We start from the raw sequence: 12,437 nt of genomic DNA, 5'->3' as shown, positions 1-12,437 counted from the left end.
CATTAGTATACTAACTTCTATACCCGAGTGTGACTCTGTGTGCCTTACTGCTACACTTATGTGATGGAGAATGTGGTATTAGCATACTAACTTCTATACCCGAGCATGACTCTGTGTGCCTTACTGCTACACTTATGTGATGGAAGATGTGGTATTAGCATACTAACTTCTGTACCCCAGTGTGACTCTGTGTGCCTTACTGCTAGACATATGTGATAGAGGATGTGGTATTAACATACTAACCTCTATACCCGAGTGTGACTCTGTGTGCCTTACTGCTACACTTATGTGATGGAGGATGTGGTATTAACATACTAACCTCTATACCCGAGTGTGACTCTGTGTGCCTTACTGCTACACTTATGTGATGGAGGATGTGGTATTAGCATACTAACTTCTGTAACCCAGTGTGACTCTGTGTGCCTTACTGCTAGACATATGTGATGGAGGATGTGGTATTAGCATACTATTACACCCAAGTTTGACTCTGTGTGCCTTACTGCTAGACATATGTGATAGAGGATGTGGTATTAACATACTAACCTCTATACCCGAGTGTGACTCTGTGTGCCTTACTGCTACACTTATGTGATGGCGGATGTGGCATTAGCATACTAACTTCTGTACCCCTGTGTGGCTCTGTGTGCCTTACTGCTACACATATGTGATGGAGGATGGGGTGTTAGCATACTAACTTCTGTACCCCTGTGTGACTCTGTGTGCCTTACTACTAGACATATGTGATGGAGGATGGGGTATTAGCATACTAACTTATACACCTGAGTGTTACTCTGTGTACCTTACTGCTACACTTATGTGATGGAGGGGTTCTACTTCATTTGCCCTAACTTCCAATTGCCCGACACCCATTTGACCAAAATTTCATTTGACCGACACTTCATTTGACCAATACCTCATTTGACCGATAAGTATTATTGGCAAGAAAATGGGATATGACCCATTCCCCACTGTAGTGCGACCCTGGTGTTAGAATATATAGTTAGGGGGGGTGAATTGAACATATTTGACCAGAATCTGTTGAAATTAAGGAAAATACAGCTGGAAGTGGCCTACTTTGGTGAGTGTAAAAGGGCTGGTATAGTCCCGAAAGGTCTAAGATCATGGCAGTATCCCACGGGATTGGAGGAGGGGTCCTCCTTTCATCAGGAGTTAATTTGCCTTTTTGACAGACATGGGTTTGAAATAATGAATCTCATCAGCAACCACTACCAGTTGGCGGCTGATAGTCTACTATTGGACATCAATAAGCTGGATGGGGAAATAAAAAACGATCTACATTTCCATAGGTACAGGTTTGAGTATGACCGTACCTACAGTAGTATTGACCAGCATATTTCAAAACTTACTTCTACTAAAATCAAAAAATTGCATAGGGACATTAAGGTATACAAAGATGCAATGCTTACCCAAAACCTCCAGTATCCCAAGGAAACTTTTTGTCCTTCAGAGCATGGAGGGCAGGGGCGACTACCCCCAACGAGTCAGAACGGGGTGGGGGGCCTAGCTACAAGGTAACTACCAATAAGGATTTCACAGATCCTTCGGATCCAGTCAGATGTAGTGAATGACTGGCAGCACGCCACAAATCTAGTAATGTTGAAGAGGCAGTGGAGGTTCCAAATTTTTGGGATCCAGCCTCATCCCCCATGGAGGAACAGGGTCGGAAATCCAGCAACCAGTCCAGGTCCAGGAGGAACTGAGCCAACTAATACCTGGGACTGGTTCATTTAAGTCTGGTCAAAGTAATGTTTTATTAAACTCAAGAAAGGATTTTAAGATATATAACGTTTCAGATTATGTTTTTGAGATCGAATTAGTGGATGTGTTGGCTAAAGGTTTTTCTTATGTGTCCTCCAAGAGGGCCGATATAGCTTCTTCCGTTATTGACTTAAAACTGTTTGTCAGAAAGTTAAATCTACAGTTACTAATGGGAAATTTCACCAGTGTTAGGGGTGAATTTCTTCTGGCAAGCACATACAGTCCACCGTTGCATCCATCCTTGAACCTATTCGAACAGATATGTGAATTGGATAAAAGACACACCCTTAACAAATCCTTATCTAAACAAGCCTGTAGGTACAATATTAGCAAAGATGAGAGACTATTATTAGATTCACTAGCCAATTCTTCAGTGAGGGTTATGCAACCGGATAAGGGTGGAGGTCTGGTAGTCATGAATGAGTCCGATTATGTAAAGAGGATATAAGACATCCTTTCCTCTGAGTCCTACAAGGAGGTTTCCAGGAATGAATTGAACACAGGTAACTCTAGGGTTTCCACTTACTTTGGTGATATGTTTGTTAATGGATCCATTGACTTGGATCTACTCAATTTTATATCGTCACCTACATATAAAATTCCTATTATTTTTGGATCACCTAAAATTCACAAGAATCCATCGGATCCACCCATGCGCCCCTTAGTAAGTGCTAGGGGCAGCATTACTTATGCTAGCGCCAAAGTAGTGGACTCGATATTAAAGACATATGTGGCTACTGAAACTCAAATTTCCAAAGATTCCTGGTCTTTCTTGTCCATGATTAATCAGACAACTTACAGAGAGGATAGTCACTTTTTAACAGTTGATGTGAAAGACCTATACACATCTATCCCTCATTCAGTTGCATTAGATTGGATTCCAATCTTGTTGTCCAAAAAAGAGGCCCCTGCTAAAGATATTTAACTAGTGAATGAATTGTTGGACATTATATTGTCCAACAATTTTGTTTCCTTTAACAACAGATTCTATTTACAGTTGATAGGAGTACCAATGGGTTCCCCGTGTGGTGCCAGTGTGGCCAATTTGGTCATGGCTTACTGGGAGAGGGAGTTTATTTTAACTAATCCATTATTCATGGACAAGTTAGTGTTATATACACAATTCCTTGATGACATCTTTATTATTATGAAAGGTGATGAAGAGTCAGCTATTTCTTTAGTTGATATGTTCAATTCTTCCACTAATTTCTTACAATTTACAATTTCCTACAATTTCTAATTTTTCTTTAGATCGGGTAGCTTACTTAGATGTAGATCTCTTGAAGGACAAAGACAAAGGTTCTTTTGTAGCTAAGATTTACAGGAAGGAATCTTTTTCCAATAGCTACATCCACTTTGATAGTTGCCATCCTTTTTCTCAAAAGCGATCCATTTTCAAAGGTCAACTCATCAGAGCTGCCCGCATGGTATCAAAGGACTGCGACTTTGATGAAGAATGTGCTTTCATGGCAGACCTTTTCTCTAACAGGGGCTACCCACAAGACCTCATTAAAGATCTGTTACAGGTGGTCCATAATAAGAGAGCTTCTGGGGTATATGTACCTATTTTAAATCAAAATATCTCTGAAAGAGCAACATTTGAAAGGAGGAAGGATGAAGCTTTCCCCATGTCATACAGTTTTATTTTAACATACAGCTTGGATGCTAGGGAGATTTTTGCTATCATATCGAAAAATTGGAATTTGTTCACCCAGGATGACTCCATCTGTAAAATTTTGGTAGAACTACCCTGAATAGTGTTCAAGAGAGATTTAAATATTAAAGGAATTCTAGAATGAATATCTAGGACTTTAAGCAACAGGAATGGAATGTATGAGTGCAATATGTGTCGCTACTGTGGCCATATAAAGACAGGGATGAGATTTACTATCAGGGACAAGGTGTTTTATCTAATGGGCAGATTTAATTGCTGCAGTACACAAGTGGTGTACTTGGCTCAGTGTTCTATCTGTCCTGCATTTTATGTCGGGAAAACCGGCAGAAAATTGCAGGAACGAATATATGAGCATCTTTATGCTATCAGGAAAGGCAAGATGGACAATGCTTTAGCCAGACACACAGCAGAAAGTCTGAGTCATCATTTCTTTTTTGCATTATTGATCAGGTGAAATCTGACTTTAGGGGGGGGATCTACCTCCCTCCTTTTGGAAAGCAGGGAGTTATCGTGGCAACTCAGGTTGGATGCTTGTCATACCCCAGGTCTCAATGGCATGTTATCCATTACTTGCCTTTTGAAACTTAAAAGGCTGAATAGGTAGTTTACAGATGCTATTCCCATGTGTTTTGGTCCAATCCATTATAGTTATTTTTGGTCATGAACGCTATTGAAATTATTCCAATTTATATAGCAGTTGGGCAGGTCACATCAAACCCTTTCAATTTAATTATTAAACATAATTTTAACATATTTTTCTCCCAAACCAGCAACATTGTATATTTTTGCAGTCTTGTGTGGCAGGGCTGACTTGCTTAGGTTCGTTCCCAGTATGGCCTTTTTTGCTACATAGTAACATCGGTCCCTTATAATTATTCTTGAAAGGCCACTAGGTAGCATAGTATCGGACTTGGGATAGGGTCATGGTTTATTATTTTCTCCTCTGGTTGGGTCACATACCAAGGTTAGGAATGGAATCTATACAGCCACTTGGTAGGAGTTATACTGTATATTTTATATTTCTTACATTGCACAAACTTTGTTGTATGGTCTTTACGTCGATCACATGAATTGCGCTTATTTGTTATAGAATATGTTATCTGTATATACTTTTCATTTTCAACACATATTTTGACGTACTAGTTATGTAGGGATTTAGTACATGTGTTCACATATTTGTTTGTGTTGACTTCCGTAGCGATGTCAGTTGATGCTTATTTAGGTTTTCGGCTTATGGCCCTTTAAGGCACTACCTGGGTTTATTAGTCAGTTTCTCAGGCTTATGTATGCACTGATTGTTCTTCGGAACAAACACTGGGTTCATTTCATAATGAAGGGAAATTCTTGTAAAAGGGCACTCTTACATTTGTGAGATCGCTATACTAACTTGTATTTATCAGGGCGTTTAGATCGGAGGTTCAAGAATACCTGCCAGTGTCTATTAGGTGATTAGGTGTTTTAACAGAGTTATAAGAGTTTTATATTGATGTTGTGCTTGATACTTTATGTCATTATTTTATGAACACTACCGTAGTGCTGCGGCACGCACCAATTTTTGGTGCACATTTTTTTATGCCATTCATGCTGCATTATAGGAGTAATAGCTGATTTTATATTTTAACTGCTGATATTCTACTGAATGCTCGGTCGACATACCACAAGTTTCAGTGTTGGTGGGTGTGCCGGCATTCAATTCATCACTAATTAAAGATCATGTGATTTTTAAATGATTTTTTGTATATAAGATAACGGCTTGTAGCAAGACACTGTTTTACTGTTCTTTCTGATGAAGTTGGAGTGTGTCTGACGAAAAGCTCATTTTTGGTGCTTAAATAAATCGTTTTAACTTGAGGGACGGACTGTGTTGTTTGGCTTACTTGAATTTCATCTGCTGCTTGGCTCATTTGAATTTAACCTGCTGGTATCGGAGCATTTTTTAATTTGTTTTCAAAATGTAGAAAACACCAAACCATGATGAAATAAACATGTTTTTTTTTTAGTCTGTGGGTGCAGTTGTCCTTTAAAAGCTTGTGTTTTTCATTGATTGCACTTCTGCAGATGTCACACTAATGTATTGGTACAGAGCCTAGTAAAGAAAAACTCTGAACATTTCGTGTGTCTTTATGTACGCACACACTTGTATCTATGAAGCAACTTTACTTTTGTTCACAGTACAACAGAGAGCTAACAAGAGGGTAACTGGGTGGTAAAACTGTCACAAATTTTAGCAAACTATAAATCTATGCATAAAACACAGTTTGCTAAAATTTGTCATTTAGTTTCAATCCCCCCCCCTCCCAGAGAGCCATTTGCTGCTGCATGATGTTTGTGGCAAAAGCTTGCAGTTCACCTGCTCCTCCAACAGATTTCACTGAAGTGTATATTGTAGTTTTCCATGTGGTGTACATAATGCCAACATATTCTGAAACCTAACAGGAAGACCTTTAAGCTGGGGTGTTGCAGGGTAAAATAGTGGTGGGTATATATGACATTACCTAATAGGAAGACCTTTAAGCTGGGGTGTCGCAGGGTAAAAGAGTGGTGGGTATACATGACATTACCTAATAAGAAGACCTTTAAGCTGGGGTGTCACAGGGTAAAAGATTGGTGGGTATATATGACATTAATGATCATTATTTTACCTATTATATATGTCAATCATTGTGTTACTGCAATTATATAGTCAAAAGCTGACCATTTGTCTAAGGTAGACATAACATGCTATGTTTATTTACAGGCTCTTGCGCTTTTTCTTCTATGTTTACACTAATACCTGAAATCTTTTCTACAGTTTTGAGGAATATTCTTTCCAGAATAGCTTCTTTAAAGTACAAAGGACCTTGCAGATTTCTTCTAAGTAAGTCAGCCTGAAAAATTCTAATTCCTCGGTGACTGGTGTACAAGATTTAGTTGATATAGGCATCAAGAAGTAGCTCCACCAAAGAAAAAGCCGAGCTGAAGCAAATAAATGAATGGATGAAACCACTTTGTACTGCTTCCCCACTGCTGTCTTGCTGTATCCACATGTTTATGTAGGGACATCTACAGGAGGCACTATGCTGGTTCCAGAATTATCAGCAATGGCAAGGTATCCCTCCCAAAGGACTGGTTGCTGGTTTATGTGGCCAATCCTTAGCTGACCATCAAACAGACTGCAGGGACGTATGAAGTGTTTAGGCTGTCAGTCTTTGGAATGGTCATTCTAATGACTTTAAAATTGCACTAGTATGAACCATGCCCCATACTGCTGAAGTTGTCTGTAATGCAAATGTGTTTGGGGTCAATGTTGGTAGTAGGTCACATTGGCCTATTTAAAACAAATAAACTAGTAGCATTCTTTGTGCAGATGTACTCTAATTCTGAAATTGAGGTAGTGTGTTACAGTGATTTTATTTTTACTTTCCCATGGACATTTTCTTTTTGTTTGTGGTGTGTTTTGGTTTTGTGCACAAAGTCACACAATTCCAAAACTAAGAAAGCTAGATAAAACAATAAAAGACAGTCCACTGCATTTTATTAGTTGAAGATGTGCTGAACAATGCCACATTTTACTGATCATTGCTTAGACAGTGTGAAGCCCTATCTCTCTCACCCCTGAACGTGTAGAGAAGAGATCAGATGTTGATGCCAAGTGAAAAGGGGGAAAAGCAAGACGTCTGTTGTTGTAGAGTTGTTAGCTGCACTGATTGTCAGAATGAATGCAGATGTGCTGGTTGAAATATTTAACCAGGCATGCCAAAAAGTGTAACCATGTGTACATGCTCCACAGTTTCAAAAATGAATGGTGGCAGAAGGTATATACTGGGGAAAAGATTTGGATGATAAAGATTTGGATGTTGCTGCTGTACACAAGAATTCTTCTAGCTTAGTGAACCTAACAGTTAAACATTTCAAGTGGGAAGCAGAAAATTGAGAAAATAAAGCCAGTGATAATTAGAAACAATCCTGTCTTTCCTTGGTGGGTCTGCTTCATCCCTTATAACTCTATACAAGGAGCAGAAATGTTGAGGTTTTGAGAGTCTGCATTTCAGGGTCCTCGCATAACCAATAGGGGTTTACTGATGTGAAAACAATGTTCTGATGAAGCTTCTAGGCTGAATTAAATATATTAGTCCTCACCACCCACTTGATGATCTGTAAGCTGTCAGGTTTGACAAGAAGAGTACCTTTAATGTTATCTTTCACCTAATAAGGATACAAAGAATTTTAATCTGACAGAAAGGAACTGCACTCTGTGAGGGGTATGAAGGTTCATGCGTTAAATATGCCATACGTGGCTACCTAACAGAAGGATGCAATCCATCAGGCAACTACAAGGTTAGACTAATTCTAAAAATGAAGGCAGAAGATGCATATGTGTTTGATATGTTAGGTAAGGCTTCTCATGCCCATAAGACTGACATGGCTGAAAAGAGGAGCTTTATAACAAGGATGTGATTGCAAAGATTGTGAGAGGGATGCTGTCTGAGAAGACAGCTAAGTTAATGCCTTGGTAAATGAAATGAATCAGAAAAGCACACAGAAGGAGACTTTTTAAGCACAGTACATGCCATACAGCAGTACTGGTAAACAGAACTAGAAACAGTCGCACATCTTTTTGCTGGGTGTGGTATGCTAATGACAGAGGGCCTGCATACTGAAAGGCATAATAATGACATTGTTGCAGTGGGGATTTTGCAAATATTAACAATATTGAAGTAATTGAGATGAGTTGGAGACACGAGCCCCAAAGCATTGCAGAGAATGATGACATTTATATCACAGGGGATCACCTATTACCAACAGATCAAAAAATAGATGTGAGAAAACCAGATATAGCAGTCCATGAAAAGAAGACAAAAGTAGCACTGATCATTGAAATTGCTACAACTAGTATTACAGTGTCTTGTGTACAGACAGACACACAAAGCCATAAAATACCATGATTTGCAGGCAGAAAAGAGAGCAATATGAAAGGATACCCAGACAGTTCTAGTAATAGTAGGAGCAGTAAGTCTCATAAAAATAACTCACAGTCATATTTAGATATGCTACTGAACCATGTAAGGCCACAGGAATCTCTAAAGGAGCCAATTATGGGTATGTTGTGGGTGCTGCGAAGAGCACTTTTTGCTAACATCAAATATTGAAACAGTACTAATTTCACAAACTTTAATCATACTTTGACTTAAGAATGGGGTATTAGAAACCTAAAGACTTGGAGAAATTAAACAAAGTGCATGGTTGAATTAATGGATTTTTTGTGGAGTCCATAAATGTTGAAATCCAGTGACAGTGTCTGTTACTGTTTCAAATATGTTTGTGTGTTTGAGAATTGCATCATTATCGGTAGTCTGTATTAAGCTGGTTCTTGTGTAAAGGGATCGGGGGGTTTGTGTTGACTTTTATTGACTTTTAAATGCTGAAGTTTGGATGCACTCAGCTATTACTGGGGCAGTGTGAAGGGAGCAGCTAGTCCAGGTGCAGAGTTTGGTAGGTGCTATTGGTGAGTGAGGGCAGCACTGGCTTTGATTTATGAAACCATTAGAATATTATGTCTTCAGAAATGAATGCAAATTTTGCATTTACAGTTTTGGCTAAAGTTCAGTGTATGCTTATGACTGCAGCAAACAGTTTGTCACTGTTGCAGTAGCAGTAGAAAGCAGCTTTCTACATTTACGGAGTACAGAAAAGTTTTTTTTGTCTTTTACTTCTCAAGCTCAAATTCAAGCCTGGGAAGGCCTTATTGTTGCTGTTCAACTTTACGTTAAGGGGGCACCAGTTTATGGAACTGCCCAGGGGCATCTCATGACCTAGATACTGTTTTTAGCAGCAAGATGCTGCAGATGGGGAGGAGAAGCACCTTTCCTTTCTTATGTTTGCTCTTCTCTACAACTGTGTGATTGTGGCGTTAGTAAAGTAAGTAGAAAGTTTCTCCCTGAAATTAAAAAATGCTTGTTTTGTTTTTGTTACCTATTTAGTACTGATTTGATTTTCAGGTTTTCCTTTTATTTGTCTTGCTATAACTGTTGAAATTAAACAAATCTATCTCACACTAGGAGTTCTCTTAAGTTTGGATGTGGTAGGGAGTTTCCCTTCTCCAGTAAATGTGATCAGGACAGAGGTCTTTCAAAGGGACAGTTTTCAACAGTAAGGATTCAGATAGGGTTAGATGTTCAGGTAATTGAGACTGTCTGCATGTTTTAGAAGTTTTCTTGGAGCACCTTCACTATCTAAAGGTTTGCAGTAAGTCACATGTGAGGTAAATGTATTACTTTTATATAAGGGTAGGATGTCCATGCCATCACATGTGAGGTGAATGTATTACTTTTATATAAGGGTAGGGGGTCCATTCCTGTTTCCCTTTCTCCCTACAAGGCTTATGCTGCTGTACTATTTCATCGAGTTGGGTTTGTCTCAAGAAAGTATGACTAGTATATAGCAGTCAGACTAACTAGCCAGCTAGTATATTGCAGTCAGACTAACTAGCCAGCAAAGCTACTTAGGCTCTGTTTTCCACAGATTTATACATATTGAGTATTTAGGGAGTGGATTGCAGAATAAAGTTTGTCTCAAAGTACATTCAGATTCTATAAGGGTCCTGTGATCATTCTGTCAGGGCAGGCACCTTGCAGAAGTCAATGATGAGGGAGAGTCACCAAAAATGCCAATTTGTTTCTCAAAAGGAGCAGGGTATTAATGTCTTCCTCTTGCACTAGGGAGCCTCTTAAAATACCCTTAAATTCCTTTCCTTAACATAAAGGAACACTAAATATCAATAAAACTTAATATCAGCCATACTATGAAGTGTGATGACTTCATTTATCAAAGACCACCAAACCTATATAATAAATTCCCTTCTCAATGAAACTCAAACCATTCAGTCATACCTTTGAGAAGGAACTGTAGGCCTACTAAAAGAACCCAAAAGTTCTAATATGGGATCTAAGGCCTCAACCTCCTCTTTAGTCAATAGTCTTTGAATTTGTTCACCAAATCTAAGAATCTTTGGGCCCATGAACACTGGTATGTCTATAAAATAGCTCTCAATAAGGAAACCTTTGCACAAATCAAACCTATCTGTAGCATATATCTTGATCATTTTCCTGGCATACTTATTAATAAAAACTAAGAGTTGTTACAAAAATCATACTTATTCCAGGAATCCATTGATGGGAGTTTTGTCTCTTATCTATGGAAAGAAGGCATAATATCAATTCATATGTTTATCAACCAGTAATCCTTATATCAGTGTTGGGTAAGTGTTTTGAATGCATCTAATTAAAAATTGTTCTCACAGATAAGTATCATAAACTCTGTATTAACCGGCATGGATTTATTAACTCTAGATCCTATCTATCTAATCCTTATCCAGTTTTCAACAAACATTAGTGAAGCTTTATTTGAAGGATTTCTGGTTTAGTTACATTTATCAAAGGTTTTGATACTACCCTACAGAAATGCATGTTAGGACTCAAAATTGTTGACATTAGTCCTATTATAGGAAGCTGGATTGCTGAATGGTTCCTGGTGCAAGCTGTAAGGGGATACAAAAAACACGTGGCTTACTGTTCTGCCCTAATGGACAGAGATGAGAGCTGGAGAAATAAAATGGATGTATAAATATAGTATAGTATTAAGAAATAGTCACCATGTTGCAGACATTCAACTCAATTCATGTCTTGCTAAGAATTATTGCCTGTCAGGCTCCATTTTACAATTTATTTGTGCTTTTTCCATACTCATCATTCCGGTTTTCATTTTACTAAGAGGATTGTTTGGCTAACTAATTCATGGGTAAGATTACCCTTTGTCCTTTCAGATGACCTACCAAGCAATGACTAATGGTAAAGGGAAGTAGCTGTGATGCAGTTTGGCATTTTGTAGATGGCGCAGCATAGACACACTCTTCTGTCAGTCTGTTGGGGTATGGTTTTCTATTGTTCATGACTACAGAAACAGACAGCTTTTTGTATTCAGTGATGGTGGATATTGGCTGGTAGTCTTACTGCTAAGGAAGTCCTGGCACTGATTGTTTACAGGGTTCTGATCTATAACTATAGGTCAAAGATCTCCCTTTGAGGTCCCTGGATGTGAGATCCAAGTGCATGTTCCTCTCTGCAGTCTGTCTGGTTGACATTTAGGGGCTACCCATGTGACCCAGCAAATGCTGACTGTGGGGAAGAGTGCCTAGCGATTGGTTAAGAAGACAAGAGCCATGACAGTGCTACCTGTAAGTGCCACTACCAAGAGATGAGAATGAGGAGAGACAGTACTATAGTGAGTACCTTATATATTACCCTTTTGTACTGCATTACTCTGAGTGAGACAAGCATGGTGAAAATGTTACTGGGGTTCTTTGTGACCTATGTAATCAGGCTAGATGCAGGACAGATTGTCTCTCCTCAACAGTTTACCAGGTAGATACGAAGCATAGGCTTAACCTACTTCATAACCTATATTATCCTCTTCCATGCAGGAGCTATCACAATCTATCCTTAGTAACAAGCAAGACTTCATATGTTATGTTTTGACCAGTTCCGTGTCTTTCATGGGCTCTGCAATCTTCCTTCATATCCCTAGTTTTTAATATTTATTGTCCATAAAAATGAACCACAGCTAGAAACATAAAGAATAAGGAAGACTTTAATCATATAACAACTGCTTTCATGTCTAAAAATGCTTTTTCAAGATGAACTTTTTCCTTCATTTTATCATCTTTCTCATCATTAAGCACAATTCTGTCTGTTACTGTTTCAGTTTACCCCAAAAGTCATTTGCCAACATATTCATGCATTTTAAACATGTCTGCTGCTGTTTTACTCCATATATCAGAATCAGCCCCTCTGTAGTTATATACTTTCACTTCAGCTTTTTTTAAACCCTTTCTCCAACCTGAAATTAGGATGGGTAAGCATTCCTATAGGCTCCTTAGACTTCACATCAACAGATTCTTCAGTTCTTCTACATATCAAGGCTAGAATATTCATTTCTCTAGTGGATC

The sequence above is a fragment of the Protopterus annectens genome, chromosome 16.part0, assembly GCF_019279795.1.
Source record: "Protopterus annectens isolate FY-2018-M chromosome 16.part0, PAN1.0, whole genome shotgun sequence".
In the NCBI taxonomy this organism is placed as follows: domain Eukaryota; kingdom Metazoa; phylum Chordata; order Ceratodontiformes; family Protopteridae; genus Protopterus; species Protopterus annectens.
Note: the sequence above shows the minus strand (reverse complement) of the source record.